Source organism: Bison bison, unplaced genomic scaffold (genome assembly GCF_000754665.1).
Source record: "Bison bison bison isolate TAMUID 2011002044 unplaced genomic scaffold, Bison_UMD1.0 scf7180017864354, whole genome shotgun sequence".
Taxonomy (NCBI): Eukaryota; Metazoa; Chordata; class Mammalia; order Artiodactyla; family Bovidae; genus Bison; species Bison bison.
The window spans coordinates 2,443,198-2,459,771 of record NW_011494926.1 but is presented as its reverse complement, the minus strand read 5'-3'; the positions used below and the strand labels follow the sequence as shown (position 1 = coordinate 2,459,771).

Here is a 16,574-nt window from a genome sequence, read left to right as displayed (position 1 = left end):
AAAAACTTGAGTTCCTGCCTTGCAGGGATAAATGCAAACTGCAGTCAGATGTAGGAGCTGCCTCACCAGATCTGGGAACCAGGCTTTCATTAGAATGCTTGGAAAAGAAGAGCAAATGAAAATTATTAAGCTTCAATCTTGATTCCTGTTTCTAATTTTAAAGAGGAAATCATGCATTAATCAAGCCCTGTGTTCAAGCTCAGAGGCACGTTTTTGAAATATCCTGAAATAACAAGGGGAAAATTTTTGTTCTGTTTTGATAAAACCACTGTTGACTCCTTGCTGTGTATAATGCAATATATTTCAACATGCAGAGTTTTTTTCTGGACCCAAGGTATAGCACTGTAAATAAGGTTTGCCATGTATTCTTTGAAGATATAACACAAATGTGAAGCACCCATTTTTACAGGTGAATACAAGGTGAATTTGGAGAAGGCAATGGCAGCCCACTCCAGTACTCTTGCCTGGAAAATCCCATGGACGGAGGAGCCTGGTGGGCTGCAGTCCATGGGGTCACTAAGAGTCGGACACGACTGAGCGACTTCACTTTCACTTTTCACTTTCATGCATTGGAGAAGGAAATGGCAACCCACTCCACTGTTCTTGCCTGGAGGATCCCAGGGATGGGGGAGCCTGGTGGGTGGCTGTCTGGGGGGTCGCACAGAGTCGGACATGACTAAAGTGACTTAGCAGCAAGGTGAATTAAATGACTTAAGAGAAGAACATGACTATACAAAGAGCTACATGGCAAATAATTTCTGATGAGCAGAAAAACTGCTTTTATAGCAGCATTCTTTTTTGGTATACAGATTCTGAATCAATGATGAAACTCTAATTAGTGATGATTAAACTCGTACTTAAGGGATAGTGATGTTTTTATGTGAGAGTGGAAAATTGTTCCTGTTTTCTACAAAACAATGAAATATGGATACTGTAGTCTTAAAAAAATGCTTGGCAATTAACTCTCCTATGTCTTTTCTTAAGCCACATTATGAAAATAAACATACATGGGTATACTCCTTATAAATGTATTTCCTTATGACTCTGAAGTAGTAATTTAACTTTTCACCCTTACTGGCTCCACTGATGTTAGGAACTTTCCTTTCAAAGGAGATTCAAAGGTAGAGAGAATGATGAATCCTGGAAGCTCCTTTGTGAAACAGTGTCTTGTCACCACACAGGAACTGCCTTTCTGCATCTCTGTTATTCTTTCAGTATCCAGAGACCATAATTTAGAGACTTGCTTAGCCTGTGTTGTCTACTTGAAACTTCATTCTAAATGTTTCATGATGAAGATGGTCTAATCTTTAAACACATTAAAGAAAAATCAGGCCTTCTGGAGCCTTAAAACTATGTGAAGACAGAGAATGAACCCATTGTATGAATCCATTGTATGTGTTGGTGTGTGTGTATGCACCTGTCTGTGTGTGTTTCTTTAATCGCTACAGTTTTAAACACAGTTGGCATACAGAAAATATTTGTCAAATGACTGAAGTCACATTAGGATTAGGGGAACATGTCTAGAGATTCAGAGAGATGATTTGTTAAGAAGATGATAACATCTAAAATATTATAAATGTTTAACTCTTCAGGCTTCTGTGGTGGCTCAGATGGTAAAGAATCTGCCAGCAATGTGGGAGACCCAGATTCGACCATGGGTTGGGAAGATGCCCAGAAGAGGGGAATGGCAACCCACTCCAGTATTCCTGCTTGGAGAATTCCATGGACAGAGGAGCCTAGCAGGCTACAGTCCATGGGTTCTCAAAGAGTCAGACACAACTGAGAGACTAACACACACACACACACACATACACACCTCTTTCAGAAATTTTAATAGGTGGAATTTTAAACAATTTCATCAATTGGACAAACTCATTTTCTCTCCTTAATTTTAAAAGGAAATAAGAGTTTTCTTTCATCTTTTCTTAAGACCAGATCACTCTGCAAACAGGTTTGCTTGTTGATTTGTTTTCCTAGCATTTCATTCCAGGCACTTTCTCTTTTCTGACATTTTCTAAGTTTCTAGTACTGTGGGGTAAAAGATACCAGGATTTTCCACCAACCAATTCTGTTTTTTTTTTTTTAAGCCTTCTTCTGAACCACCATCATCATTAAAACACATACACACACACAACACATACACACACACAACACAACACAACACAACACAACACAACACAAATCTTCCCTCGATAGCCCTTTCGGGACCAATGATCAAAGTCTTGTTCTAGCAAAGACCATTTTCCAGAAGCTTCACTAGGCTTTGACACCTATACTGTCACAATCTGCATTTTACTTTATTTTGTTTTTTTGAGTGCTTTTGTTCCTGAGCTTCCTTACAATGTCTGATAAAGCACGGAACAAGCAGCTACAGGATTTAGGATGCCGACTCACAGCAAAGATAGCCAGCTTTTAGCCTCCTGGTAAAGAGTTAGCTGTTTAATGAATAAAAAATTATAAACAGACCCTGGGGTTAAAGGATAACAGGTACCGTTTTGGCCTCCACCTTATTAAGCAGACCAGCTTCCTAAACATTGGACCAATTTACGTCAGTGGAACCCACTGGGGCTTAATTCACGTGTTCCTGTAGTGTTTTTATCCTGTTGACCTACCAGGATTGCACAGATAAACAGAGCCAACTCTCACCTTGATGTGTTTCTACTTTGTTATTGTTTAAAAAGTGAGAAACCTGCATTTGGCAAATTCAGTGTATTTTTGTCACAGTGCGTTAAGTGTTCAGAGTGTGTGGTTATCAGGTTTAGTGTGCGAAGGCTGAGGAAGAACAGCATGGTCAGACAGAAGAAGAGAGGTGTGAAAAGCTGTTAAAAATAAGGCTGTAAAAACACATGTTTTTCTTACCAGCAAAATGCTGTTTACATTTCTTAAAAAGAACGGAAAGGTCCTGATAAGTGGTGATGAGGTTTGCATCGTCATTGATCCAACTGATCTTTTCAGAGAAATAGGCCCAACTCTTAGGTGTTAGAAAAGTATTTTTGGCTTATGTGGCTTGTGGGTTATTTCCATTCAAGAAAGCACTTATTATGTTCCCATCATGTACCTGTAGTTTAGAGGGTTACGAATCTGCCTGCAATGTTAGGAGACCTGAGTTCAATCCCAGGGTTGGGAAGATCCCCTGGAGAAGGGAATGGCAACCCACTCCAGTATTCTTTCCTGGAGAATTCCATGGACAGAGAAGCCTGGCAGGCTACAGTCCATAAGGTCACATAGAATTGGACAGTGACTAACATGCTATCATGTACCAGGCATTTTGCATAAATCCCAGAATATGAAAATGAATAAAGCATTTTTTTGTTTGTTTTTTTTTGTCCTTGGGGTAATGCAGAGACTGGGAATAATAATGGAGTTATAAGAAAATACTGTGGAACATTCTGGATGTTGGAGTTTTGATGAAAGGAATTATGAATGGTATCTAATGGACATAGACAAAGAATATCAATAGTGCCAGGGCTTCTCGGGGATTGGGAATGAAATTGAATGATTAGCGGAGGAGAGATTTTGAATGAGTTGAAGCAGGAAGTTGCTGGGTATTCAGATATGATTCATAGTTATCACTCCAGGGAACAGGAAGTAATTTGACGCATTTATAGGAATGAGTCTCAAAGTCTGTCCCCAGACCAGCACCTTCGGCATCCCTCGGAAATTGTTAGAAATGCAAACTATGCCCCACCCCACAGCTGCAGGATCAGGATCTCTGGAGGCGGGTCTGACTGTAATGTATGCTGTGGTTGGAGAGTCACTAGCTTCAGAGGATAGGGTTTCAAATTTGACTTCATATCAGAATCATTGGGGAGATTAAAAATATGATGCCTGGGCTCCATCCCAGAGAGTATGATTTATTTGGTCTTAGGAAATTGAAACTTAGAAGGACTGAATAATTGCCTTTAAGGTCACATGCTGCTGCTGCTGCTAAGTCGCTTCAGTTGTGTCCGACTCTATGAGACCCCATAGACAGCAGCCCACCAGGCTCCCCCGTCCCTGGGATTCTCCAGGCAAGAACACTGGAGTGGGTTGCCATTTCCTTCTCCAATGCATGAAAGTGAAAAGTGAAAGTGAAGTCGCTCAGTTGTGTCTGACTCTTAGCGACCCCATGGACTGCAGCCTACCAGGCTCCTCCGTCCATGGGATTTTCCAGGCAAGAGTACTGGAGTGGGGTGCCATTGCCTTCTCCATAGGCAGGAATTAATGCCTAGGTCAATCTCATATACCAAGGCCCATGTTTATCCGTCTTGTTGCATAGGCCTGTCAAACTGTGTTAGAGCAGAGGCTGACCAGCCTTTATCATGCGCACCTGGGCTCACTGTGAAAGGCTTCTTATTGTTTATTTCTGCCCCCTCAAAGGAAAGTTGTTGTTTAGTCAGTAAGTCATGACCAATTCCCTCTGGCTCTCTGTCCATGGGATTTTCCTGGCAAGAATACTGCAGTGGTAGATGTTCCCTTCTCCAGGAGATCTTCCCCACCCAGGGATCAAACCTGCATCTCCTACATTGGCAGCGGGATTCTTTACCACTCAGCCACCAGGGAAGCCCCGAAGGGAAGCACCCTTAAACAATAATGGGACATCTTTGCTGGTCCAGTGGTAAAGAATCTGCCTGCCAGCACAGGGGACATGGGTTTGATCCCTGGTCCTGGAAGATTCCACATACTGCCAGGCAACTAAGCCCATGAGCTGCGACTATTTAGCCTGTGTGTCCCAGAAGTCTTCAACAAGAGAAGCTAGAACAATGAGAAGGCAGAGCACCACAACTAGAGAAAGAAACTAGAGAGTAGCCCCCACTCGGTGACACTAGAGAAAGCCTATGTGCATCAATGAAAACCTAGCGCAGGAAAAAAAAAAAATAATGATACTTGTGGTTGTGTCTTTATGCCTCAAGAATAAGATGAATATATCTTAGCAATGTTTATGTTACTTTAAAAAACACATGTGTTTATAAACCCAAGAACTTGTTTACTACAAGATACCCCTATTTTCAGCAAATCTGATATACAGAAATTTCATACAGAACTGAAAAATAGAATTACCCTCCAATAGGTCAATACTTTCAATTTAGTAAATAATTCAAACACAGCTTTCAAGGTTCTCAAGTATAGTGCTTGCCCAGATACTAGTTGTGGCTTTGGGATTTTTAGAGATATGCAAATGAATATTTGCATGCACAATAGTTTTGCATGGATAAATGGCTTTTTAAAAATTGATTATACCATCAGATCTCCCTACTAGGTGCTTTACATGGATTAATCTGCATCTTATTTAATCTGTACAACCTGTTATGGGATATTTGCTTTACCGGTAAGGAAACTGAGGCTTTAGAGGGTCAAACTAAGCTCCACTAGCTGTGTGGGCTTGGATGTAAAAATTCAGGATTTAATTGAAACAGTGTAAACAGAGAGACTTTAAGTTGTTTTGAAATCCATGTCCCTGAGTATCTCAGCATTCGTAGCCCTCTTTTCAGAAAACAGCTACAAGATTACATCTTTGCTTTTAAAAATCATTTTATTTATTTATGTTTGGCTGTGCTGGGTCTTTGTTGCTGCATGGGCTTTTGTCTGGTTGTGGCAAGTGGGGCTACTCTCTGCAGGGTGTGGGCTTCTCATTGCGGAGCGTGGGCACTAGGGCACACGAGCTTCAGTCCTTGCAGCACTCAGGCTTCAGGCTCTAGAGCACAGGCTCAGTAGTTGTGGTGCAAAGGTTTAGTTGCTCCCTGCCAGGTGGGATCATCCTGGACCAGGGATTGAACCCACGTCTCCTGTGCTGGCAGGCGGATTCTTTACCACTGAGCCACTAGGGAAGCCCCAACCATTTTTTTCTTATTGATTGCCCCTGGCAGCTAGATATAGGTTGGCCTCTGGGAAACTCAGTGACCCAGGAGGTGGCTTGGGTCAAGGACTCTGTCTTCACTGATGTCTGCCTAACTGACCAAGTGGGATACTTTCTTTCAAAGAACTGAAATATTTTAATCAGACAGCAGGTTGCTTAGAAACACAAAGAGACCCAGAGAGGCAGAGATCTACTGACTGCAGCAGAGATGGTTTTCTTTGTTTACTTACCTCTGGGTATTTTCTTACAAAAACTCCCCTCCTGTCACTCAGGGCAAATCTGCCATATCTCCATTCATTGTCATTTCAAAGAGCCCGACTAACATAGTCTCAGGAGAATCCAGAGAGAGTTGTGTATGTAAGGGTGTGGAAAATTAAAAATTTAGCCCTGAACCTCTGTATGAGTCAGAGACGATTTTATCTGTCTGGAGATGTGAACACAAGACTCCACCCGCAGTCTTATTTGTATTGGTACCTGAAATAACCAAAAGGAAGGGTGTGAGTCCTTGACCCAGTTTTACTGTTGTTGTTCAGTCGGTAAGTTATAACTCTTGGTGACCCCATGGACTGCAGCACACCAGGCTTCTTTGTCCTCCACTGTCTCCTGGAGTTTGCTCAAGTTCATGTCCATTGAGTCAGTGATGCTATCTAACCATCTCATCCTCTGCCACCCTTTTCTCCTTTTGCATTTACTCTTTCACAGCATCAGGGTCTTTTCCAGTGAGTCAGCTCATCACATCAGGTGGTCAAAGTATTGGAGCTTCAGCATCACTCCTTCCAATGAATATTTAGGATTGATTTCCTTTAGAACTGACTGGTTTGATCTCCTTGCAGTTCAAGGGACTCTCAAGAGTCTTCTCCAGCACCACTATTTGAAAACATCAATTCTTTGGTTCTCAGCCTTCTTTATGGTCCAGTTCTTACATCCATACATGATTACTGGAGAAACCATAGCTTTGACTATACGGATGTTTGTCAGCAAAGTGATGTCTTTGCTTTTTAATATGCTGTCTAGATATGTCATAGATCTCTTAGCACATTTATTTTCCACTTGTGTTGAAGCTTTGAGTGGCCCTAGCATTCAGGATCTATTTCTCTACAGCACATTTGAAAAATTGTGAAATCAACAGGATTGCAGTAGAGCAGAGATTCATACCTAAGAAGCCTTTACTAGAAAAAGATAATTTTCAAATATGCTTCTGTCATGTTAGGTTTTTTAGGCTAAACTATGATACTTAATAAAGACAGAATTGTGATTTTTTTAAGCTAGCATATATTTTCTTTTCTAGTTGAGACTTCCATTTCAAACCTAGGTAACAGCTCACCTATTGTGCCTGGTGTGTAAATAGCTGAATCTCTCCAGTGCTCAAATACCTGGAATCATAATTGCCTTCTTTATAACTTGGCCATAGGCAAAAAACTTTGAATAATACATTCTAATTTAGCATGCCAAGTCAGGATCTGAGAATACAAGACAGAGTCTTTGTTTGAGTATCACAGCATTGCACAAAAGTGTAATATAACTTCAAACTAACTCCTTTTAAAGGTCAGATGTTTTATTCTTGTGTGTTATTAACGTAACTATCCAAGTCATTAGATTTTTATTGTAATAGTGCTTAGAATAATTGGCAGGACATCTGCAGCTCTTTCCCATGCCTGTAATCTCCTTCAACATTGCTGTGTTAACTGCTGAATACTTCATATGATAATTATATGAACAAATGTAAGTACTGTTTTCATAATGTATCTCCATAGAGAATATTATCCAAAACAATATAGTCTGAGCCCACAATTATATAACATTTCTTTGTGAAGATGATGTCACAGAGCCCCAAGAAGGTCAGAGACTTGAGAAATAGCCTTTTAGAAAAAAAAAAAAACTTTGTATTTTGTACTGGGGTGTAGCCAACTCAGAGAAGGCAATGGCAACCCACTCCAGGACACTTGCCTGGAAAATCCCATGGATGGAGGAGCCTGGTAGTCTGCAGTCCATGGGGTCGCGAAGAGTCAGACACGACTGAGTGACTTCACTTTCATTTTTCACTTTCATGCATTGGAGAAGGAAATGGCAACCTACTCCAGTGTTCTTGCCTGGAGAATCCCAGGGATCAGTGAGCCTGGTGGGCTGCCATCTATGGGGTCGCACAGAGTCAGACACAAATGAAGCAACTTAGCAGCAGCAGCATAGTCAACTAACAATGTGATAGTTTCAAGTGAACAGAGAAGGAACCAGCCATACATATACATGTATCCATTCTTCCCCAAACTCCCTCCCATCCAGGCTGCCATATAACATTGAGCAGAGTTCCATAGCCTTTTAAAGAGTTCTTAGATTGTAAGTGTTTATTGGAAATAACTCAAGTAGTTCTATTATTCCATAAATCTCAAGATAAACTCAGTAAGGATGTTTTGATCAAAATTCAATCAATTGCTTTTCTGAACAATTTGAGGTTACTGTTAGATTAGAACATCCATAGGAGAAGATAGCAGTGTTTCTTTATTTTTATTTGTGCTCTTTAAAAATTATTTACTTATTTTTGGCTGTGCTGGGTCTTTATTGCTGTGTGCAGGCTTTCTCTAGTTGCAGTTTGAGGGCTTCTCATTGTGGTGGCTTCTCTTTTTGCAGAGCACGGGCTCTAGGCACGTGGGCTTCAGCAGTTTCAGCTCTTGGGCTCTAGGGCACAGGCTCAGTAGTTGTGGTGTGTGGGCTTAGTTGCCCTGCAGCATATGGGATCTTCTGGGGCCAGGGATCGAATCTGTGTGCCCTGCATTGGCAGCAGATTCTTAACCACGGGACCACCAGGGAAGTCCTGTGGTTTTTATTTTAAAGATAAATCTACTGTATGGAAATGGGCTTGTTTTAGCACAAGAGGCCTCTGTCCACACCTGTACCCTAAGTTAAGCAGACAGTCTTCCTGCTATGCAAGCAGAGATCGCAGCTCCTGTTTTAATCATTTGCTTTAGCAAGAGGTCTTATTCCATATTTACTTTTCTTCTTGTTGTGAGTCTCTTAAACATCTGTTCTTATGAAACAGGAGTTTTCCAGATGGTTATGTCTTTGTCACAACCAGAAGAGTCTAATTTTATAAATAAAGGAAGTAGCATAATGACAGAACTGGTTTTTATTCTTTTCTACACCCTGATATTTATTAGAAAATTCCTCTGCAATGAATGTCATCTCTGTATTAAAGCTAACCAACATCAGTCCTCCCTTTTCTATAACTGACTTTATTACAGCCAGGCCAATTATTCTTCACCTTTCTCAGCACACATTCCACTGTTATTCCGGTTGGGGATATACTTCTTTACCTTGTATACCTGTAAAGTCCATTCAAGTCTGCTTTAGTCATCCCATAAAGATATTTTACTGAGGACAGTGCATTCATAATAGATAAAACAAAGACCTTGGTGCCAGATGGTCCCGTGGTTCATTCCTGGATTCACTAATGACTAAATGAGAACTATTGGGTGAGCTACTTACTCTTTCTGGATTCCAGTTTTCTCATCTGTAACAAAAGTGATGTTTTAGAGTTTTCTAAACATCATATGAAATGAAATTTGCTTGACATTCAATACATTTTTGATATCTCTGTTATACGTCTATGTGATTATTTTTCCCTTAAGCAAAAGGGGATATATTTGTATCAAGTTTGTTCATGTCCATGATTGAAATACATGAATTATTATGTGAGGTCTCTTTGCGGCACACTCCAGTCTGCCATCACTCTTGCCTATTCTCCTACTGCAGACAATCACTTCCAACTCTTCTTTATTTCCTGATCTCTTATAATTACCATTTTGTAACTTATTAACCTTGTAGTTTCAGGTATGATGAAAATGAAAGAGAGTGAAAAAGTTGGCTTAAAGATCAACATTCAGAAAACTAAGATCATGGCATCTGGTCCCATCACTTCATGGCAAATAGATGGGGAAACAGTAGAAACAGTGGCTGACTATTTTTGGGGTGCTCCAAAATCACTGCAGATGGTGACTGCAGCCATGAAATGAAAAGGCGCTTACTCCTTGGAAGAAAAGTTATGACCAACCTAGACAGCATATTAAAAAGCAGAGACATTATTTTGTCAACAAATGTCTGTCTAGTCAAGGCTATGGTTTTTCCAATAATCATGTATGGATGTGAGAGTTGGACTATAAAGAAAGCTGAGCACTGAAGAATTGATGCTTTTGAACTGTGGTGTTGGAGAAGACTCTTGAGAATCACTTGGACGGCAAGGAGATCCAACGAGTCCATCCTAAAGGAAATCAGTCCTGAATATTCATTGGAAGGACTGATGCTGAAGCTGAAACTCTCAATAATTTGGCCACCTGATGCAAAGAACTGACTCATTTGAAAAGACCCTGATGCTGGGAAAGATTGAGGGTGAGAGGAAAAGGGGACAACAGAGAATGAGATGGTTGGATGGCATCACTGACTTGATGGACATGAGTTTGAGTAAACTCCAGGAGTTGGTGATAGACAGGGAGGCCTGGTGTGCTGCAGTCCATGGGATTGCAAAAAGTTGGAGATGACTGAGCGACTGAACTGAACTGAACTGGACTGATTTTCTGGTATTAACTATTGGTATGGAAGGTGAGAATGAAGCTTGCCTTCACTGTGCCTCATATCCTCAATACTCTCTCCTATAATGCCTTTCTGTTGTCATAATTTTTGTTAGATTGGTTTTGAGGATTTACATTATTACAACTATGTAAACACTAATGACAGGTGATAAAACTTAAGATTTCCTGTGATTGTTTTTCCTTTCAAGAAAGAATTGATGAGTATCTTAACATTTTGAATTTATCTTCACATATACTTATTACAATTCAAGCCTAATATTCATAAAATGTCTGAGTGATATGTTCATATTTTTATATTTTAAATTTTTGTTTAGTTTTTTTAATTTATTTTTTTTAAATTGGAATATAATTGCTTTACAATGTTATGTTAGTTACTGCTGTACAACAGCATGAATCAGCTATATGTATATATATATCACCCCCTTCTTGAGCTTCCCTCTCACCTCACCATCCTAATCCTCTAGGTCGTCACAGAGCACTGAGCTGAGCTTCTGTGCTATACAGCAGCTTCCAATATCTATCTTACACATAGTGTGTGTATGTGTCAGCGCTACTCTCTCAATTGATATGCTTATGTTTTTAAAAATACCGCTTTCTTGGAGCTTTCTGACATGTTAAATCTGCGCTTTGCCCTCTGAACCTGGTTCACAACCATGCATTTTCCTCTGATCACCACTTCCACCATCGTCCTAAATACTTCCTCTCCTCCTTTCCTGTGTTGGTCTTCTGTTTTCTGTATCATGTCTTGTTAATTTATTTTAGTGGAGCATGCTTTCCAATAATTTTCTAAGCATGGGTTCATGAAGGTAATGGTCAATACTTAAGTATCATATATATTTGATATTCCACCCTCACTCACACTAGTTGATAATTTCACAGGTGCAGGATTTTCCTTTGGAAAATTTTTCTTTTTAGGAAGTGGACTTAGTGCTGGTACCTGCTAAATAAAGTTGAGATGACAGAAATGATTTTGCCTTAATGTTGGAGGAGGAATCCAAACTCCTAGAGACATGAATGTTGGAGTAGTTTATGTTCACTGGTCCCAAGAAGGCCAGAGGCATTACCTTCATTCAGCTATTAGATGTAAATTAGTGAGATGAGTGCAGGACTCTCTGAAAACACCATAGACTGTATTGTCTGGGGATGTGCGTGTCTGACATTGTCATTGGAATGGGCTCCCTGATTTTAGTGCAGATGCTGAGATTCCATGGGAGTAGGGGCAAACAGCATTAATTATATGCCAGAGGCAAGGTGAATGTGCTCTTGTAGCTGGTCAGGCCTACAGTCATCTTTGATGTTGGCTAAGTGATCCTAGAGTCCTGAAATCAAAATAGATGGTTAGGGCACCGAAATCCCACTTAATCTTTAGTAAAACAATGTAAGCGCTAGGTTTGCTGAGTAGAAACATAACTTTCAGCCTTGAGTCATGTCACAGAGCCAGAGCTTCCTGAATAAAGTACACGAGCTTCCTTGAAAAAATATCCTGTGTCAACATCATGCACATGTATTTTAATCTTCCTTCTAACTGTCCACAGAAAGATTTGTGACTATTGTGCACCCAGGAAAGTAAAATACCCATGTCTTTGGAGGGTTACTGGCAGAATGTCACTATTATCATAGGTTAGGTGGATGTTGGAGGATGAGTGGAAATTTACTCAAAGACCATTTCATGTTGGGGCCATTGAGTACTGATTATTTCCTTAGTTTCTATGTGGATAATTTGATGTGGTGTATTCAGAAACTAGCAGATCCCCCAATCTTTCCCTGACACAGTCTGTTAAGACTACCGTGGTGCACTTCCCTGGTGGTTTGATTGGTTAAGGATCTGCCTGCCAATGCAGAAGGACATGGGTTCGATCCCTGGTCTGGGAAGATTCCACATACTGTGGAGCAACTAAGCCTGTGCACCACAGTTACTGACCCTACACTCTAGAGAAGTCACCGCAATGAGAAGACCGAATGCTGCAACTAGAGAGCCCCTGCTTGCCACACTAGAGAAAGCCCACGTGCAGCCAAGAAATAAATAAATAATTAATATTTAAAAAAAAGACTACTATAGTTAAGATAGCAAGCAGAAAGCCTCTGGAATATGCCTCTAACAGAATGGGAAGTCAAAAGTCAGGCCATATCATTGAGAGACTTTTAGAAATGAGAGTCACCATCAAGAACTTAACAGCTGGGACTCTCCAGGTAGTTCAGTGGTTAAAAAATAAATCCACCCTGCAATACTCAGGTTTGATTCGTGGTGGGGGAACTATGATCCCACTTGCTGAGAGGCGACTAATCCTACAACTCCTGAGCTTGCAAGCCACAACTAGAGGGTCCATGCCCACAGTGGAAGATCCCTTGTGCTGCAACTAAAACCTGATGCAGCCAAATAAATATATATTTTTTAAATATAGTGATTATTTCTAGGCTATCCCCATTAAACTTACCTATTCTGTTTATGCAAAAGATGGATGGGTAGATTTTAGGGGATGATGATGAATTGTAATATTTCTAAGAATCTCATGGACTTCCCTATAGCTCAGATGGTAAAGAATCTTCTGGCAATGCAGGGGACCCAGGTTTGATCCCTGGGTCAGGAAGATCCCCTGGAGAAGGAAATGGCCACCCACTCCAGTATTCTTGCCTGGAGAATCCCATGGACAGAGGAGCCTGGTGGGCTACAGTCCATGGGGTCACAAAGAGTCAGACACGACTAAGTGACTAACACACATACACAGACCATTAGCTGCTATTTTCAATGGTTCTTAGTGGAGCAAACTAACACATGCTTGGAAGTTGGTTTGCTTTGTAGCTATGGATCTCACCAGAAGAAATTTGCTTCTACTTGGTAAATGTAAACCTTCACCTTTATCTTTGTCAATCCTTTAACTCTAGAACATAATGTAATCCTCAGGGTTTTTTTTTTTTATCATCTCATCATCCTTTAGGATATTTTTTTTGGTGGTCTGTTTTTTATCATCTCGTCATTTTTTGATATATAATGCTTATGTATTCATCAATCATGCTTCTAGGGCCATGTAATATTGTGTGTGTGTGTGTGTGTGTGTGTGTTAGTCACTCAATTGTGTTCAATTCTTTGTGACCCCATGGACTGTAGCTTGCTAGGCTCCGCTGTCCATGGAATTCTCCAGGCAAGAATACTGGAGTGGGTTGCCATTTCCTTCCGACACAGAGATCGACCACTGGTCTCTGGCATTGCAGGCAGATTCTTTACCATCTGAGCCACCAGGGAAGCCCATGTAATAGTATAATAGCAACATAAATGTTTTGGTAATATCTATCTTTGAAAGAGGATGGAGGATATATCACATAAAATTTGAGGATTTGCTACTTTAAATTTGGGGTGTTCAGTGATCTGAAGCTTGTTTATGTATCTCCTTCAAAGTGAGAGTCTACAAGGAGTCTTTTGCATCTTATACTAATAAGAAAAAGATGTAATAGTTTGTGGACTTATTTGGATTTTGGATTAATATGTAACACATGTGGATATGTGGCTCTGACATGTTTATCAAGCGATTGCTCACAAAACTGTTTACAAATAATGGGGCCAGAGCAAGAGAAGGCATTCCAGCGGACCTAGGCTGTAGTACAAGCTGTTCTTCCTGTTGGCTCTCATGAAGCAATAGACTTAGTGGGGCTTGCGATATCTTTGGCAGAGTGATAATGCTGTATAAAGCAAGAACAAGTCCAAATGAGAGAACTATGATAGAGGTCACTAAGGTTCTATTGCAAAGCCTGTCTTCTTCAGTTAAATGTTCTTAAGTTGTTATTGGTCTAAGGCAGAGACTGCAAGCAGGTGACTGTAACCTGAACTCCTAAAATGAACTGTTTCTATCTTGTTCTACAGGTGTAAAGTCAAATATGCTGAATGGCTCTCCATCAACAAATTAAAGAGGCAAATATAAAATCCAGATTTTTCAGATTCTGAAAGCACAAGAAAGTTACCTGGGTAAGTGACTCACACTCAATGCACTTATGCTATGGCTCTGTTCTCATCCTCCAGAATGGCCTTGAGGGGGAGTTCCTGTGAATAGTTGACTTAAAAGGAAGGGAAAGTTGGGTCTGCTTTAAAGATGATTGATTGCTGGCACCAGATGGCACAGGACTAGTTTACCATACAAAATGCATCTAAAAAAGTCTCTTGATGAGTATGTGTGTGCTCATGTCTGACTCTTTGTGACCCCCAGGGACCATAGCCTGCCAGGCTCCTCTGTCCATGGAATTTTCCAGGCAAGAATACTGGAGTGGGTTGCCATTTTCTATTCTAGGGGATCTTCCTGACCCAGGAATCAAAACTGCATCTCCAGCATTAGCAGGTGGATTCTTTACCCCTGAGCCACCTAGGAAGCCCCTCTTGGTGAGAAGAACCACCAATTTATACCAGTTCATGCATTGTGGCTGATGACCAGATTGACCAGTCCAGGAGTTAGCAAGAATAAGATTGGAGGACTAGTGACAGACTGGCTTGGGGAAAAGAAATGTGAATGAGTCTCTTGGAATGGGTCCAAATTATAAGAACCTTTATACTATGAGTGAATGCTCCCCAGAAGGACCCTTCTGTGGAGGAGTCTTTCAATAATTAGATAAGATTACCCTGTGGATTGAATCATATCTTTCCTCACCCAATGCAGTGCTTGTTTAATGGGCTCATGAACGAAGTGGCCGTAATAACAGATACTGAAGTCCTTTGTGGATTTGCCACAGATTCATAGAACTCCTCTAACTGCAGCTGATCTGACTACTATAGCAACTGGGAGCCCAGGCTGTCAAAACAACAAAACCTGAGTCCCTGCTAAGTTATCATATCCTGGAGGGACTAACCTGTCTTTAACAAGTTGATGAACTATTCTGAAGAGTGTTCTAAAATATACCTAGAAAAAAAATTGGGGAAAATATCAAGCTAAGTCAGATTTCAAAGCTTAGTTTTGATTTAATAAAGATTCTATAATTACATTAATTTCTTCCTACCAGGCACAGTTTTCTATAAGTGATTAAAAAAAAAAAATCAAGGTGTGGAAAATACTGTTCATAGTGTTATGAGACAAATTACAGGAAAAAATAATCTAAATTTAGCGATAATACATTATAAATTGTGTTACACAGGGGGGAAATCTTGTTTGTTTTATTACACTCACATTGTATTTAATTTCAATTTGATGTTATCATTGAACTCAAATTCCATTTATTAATGCTATTCTTTTTCTTTAACCTTCTCAGTCAATAATTTGATTTTTAAAAAGTGATTCATAGCTTCAAAGTGAATGTCTCTTATTACTGATGATAAGATGTGGGCTTCCTTGCAAAACAATGTTTCTCCCATTTAAAATTGGAGGAAAACTGCTTGCTTCTCAATTGTTGGGAACATATGATGAATAATTTTTCTGTAGCTGCATTTTCAATGAATAAACAATAAGAGCTTATAGAAATTAAATTTCAGAAATAATTATTCATAGTGTAGGAATTATTTGCTATTAATAGTTGTTAAAAATGTTGAAATAAATTTATTTAAATGTATTAAAATCATTTAATGAGAAAGACATACAAAATAAATTCAGGAAAAATCTTAATTTTAATATGGATTGATGATTTATAATTCTCATATACCTGAACAGTCTTCCTATTGTCCATTTTTTTGCCCTTATTTCATAGATGAAAAAGGAAAAGTTACCTGTCTTCTTAATGATATAATATGTAAGCACTACTCTGGTGACATACAGAAAAAGTTCCTAGGCATCCTTTAAAAAATAGTGAAGCCAATTGATACAATTTGTCTACTAGGTGAACGTCTCCATATGGGCTAACATTAAAATAATCATAGTTTATTCTGTGAAAAAATTCTTGAGCTCATTGAGTAAATGAGATTTAAATACATGTAGCTAACCAACAGTATTCTTCACAGAGCTAGAACAAATAATTTCACAATTTGTATGGAAATACAAAAAACCTCGAATAGCCAAAGCGATCTTGAGAAAGAAGAATGGAACTGGAGGAATCAACCTACCTGACTTCAGGCTCTACTACAAAGCCACAGTTATCAAGACAGTATGGTACTGGCACAAAGACAGAAATATTGATCAATGGAATAAAATAGAAAGCCCAGAGATAAATCCACGCACATATGGACACCTTATCTTCGACAAAGGAGGCAA

The 16,574-nt window shown here is 39.8% G+C and overlaps 1 long non-coding RNA gene across 2 annotated transcripts in view; it reads left to right on the top strand.

Moving 5' to 3' along the window:
* LOC104999556 overlaps window positions 1-16,574 on the top strand; it is a 177,514-nt gene that overhangs the window by 90,102 nt on the left and 70,838 nt on the right. For both annotated transcript variants that reach the window (XR_826613.1, XR_826612.1), the window contains one exon: window positions 14,273-14,374. This is a non-coding gene — a long non-coding RNA (uncharacterized LOC104999556). The remainder of the gene's footprint in view (window positions 1-14,272; window positions 14,375-16,574) is intronic.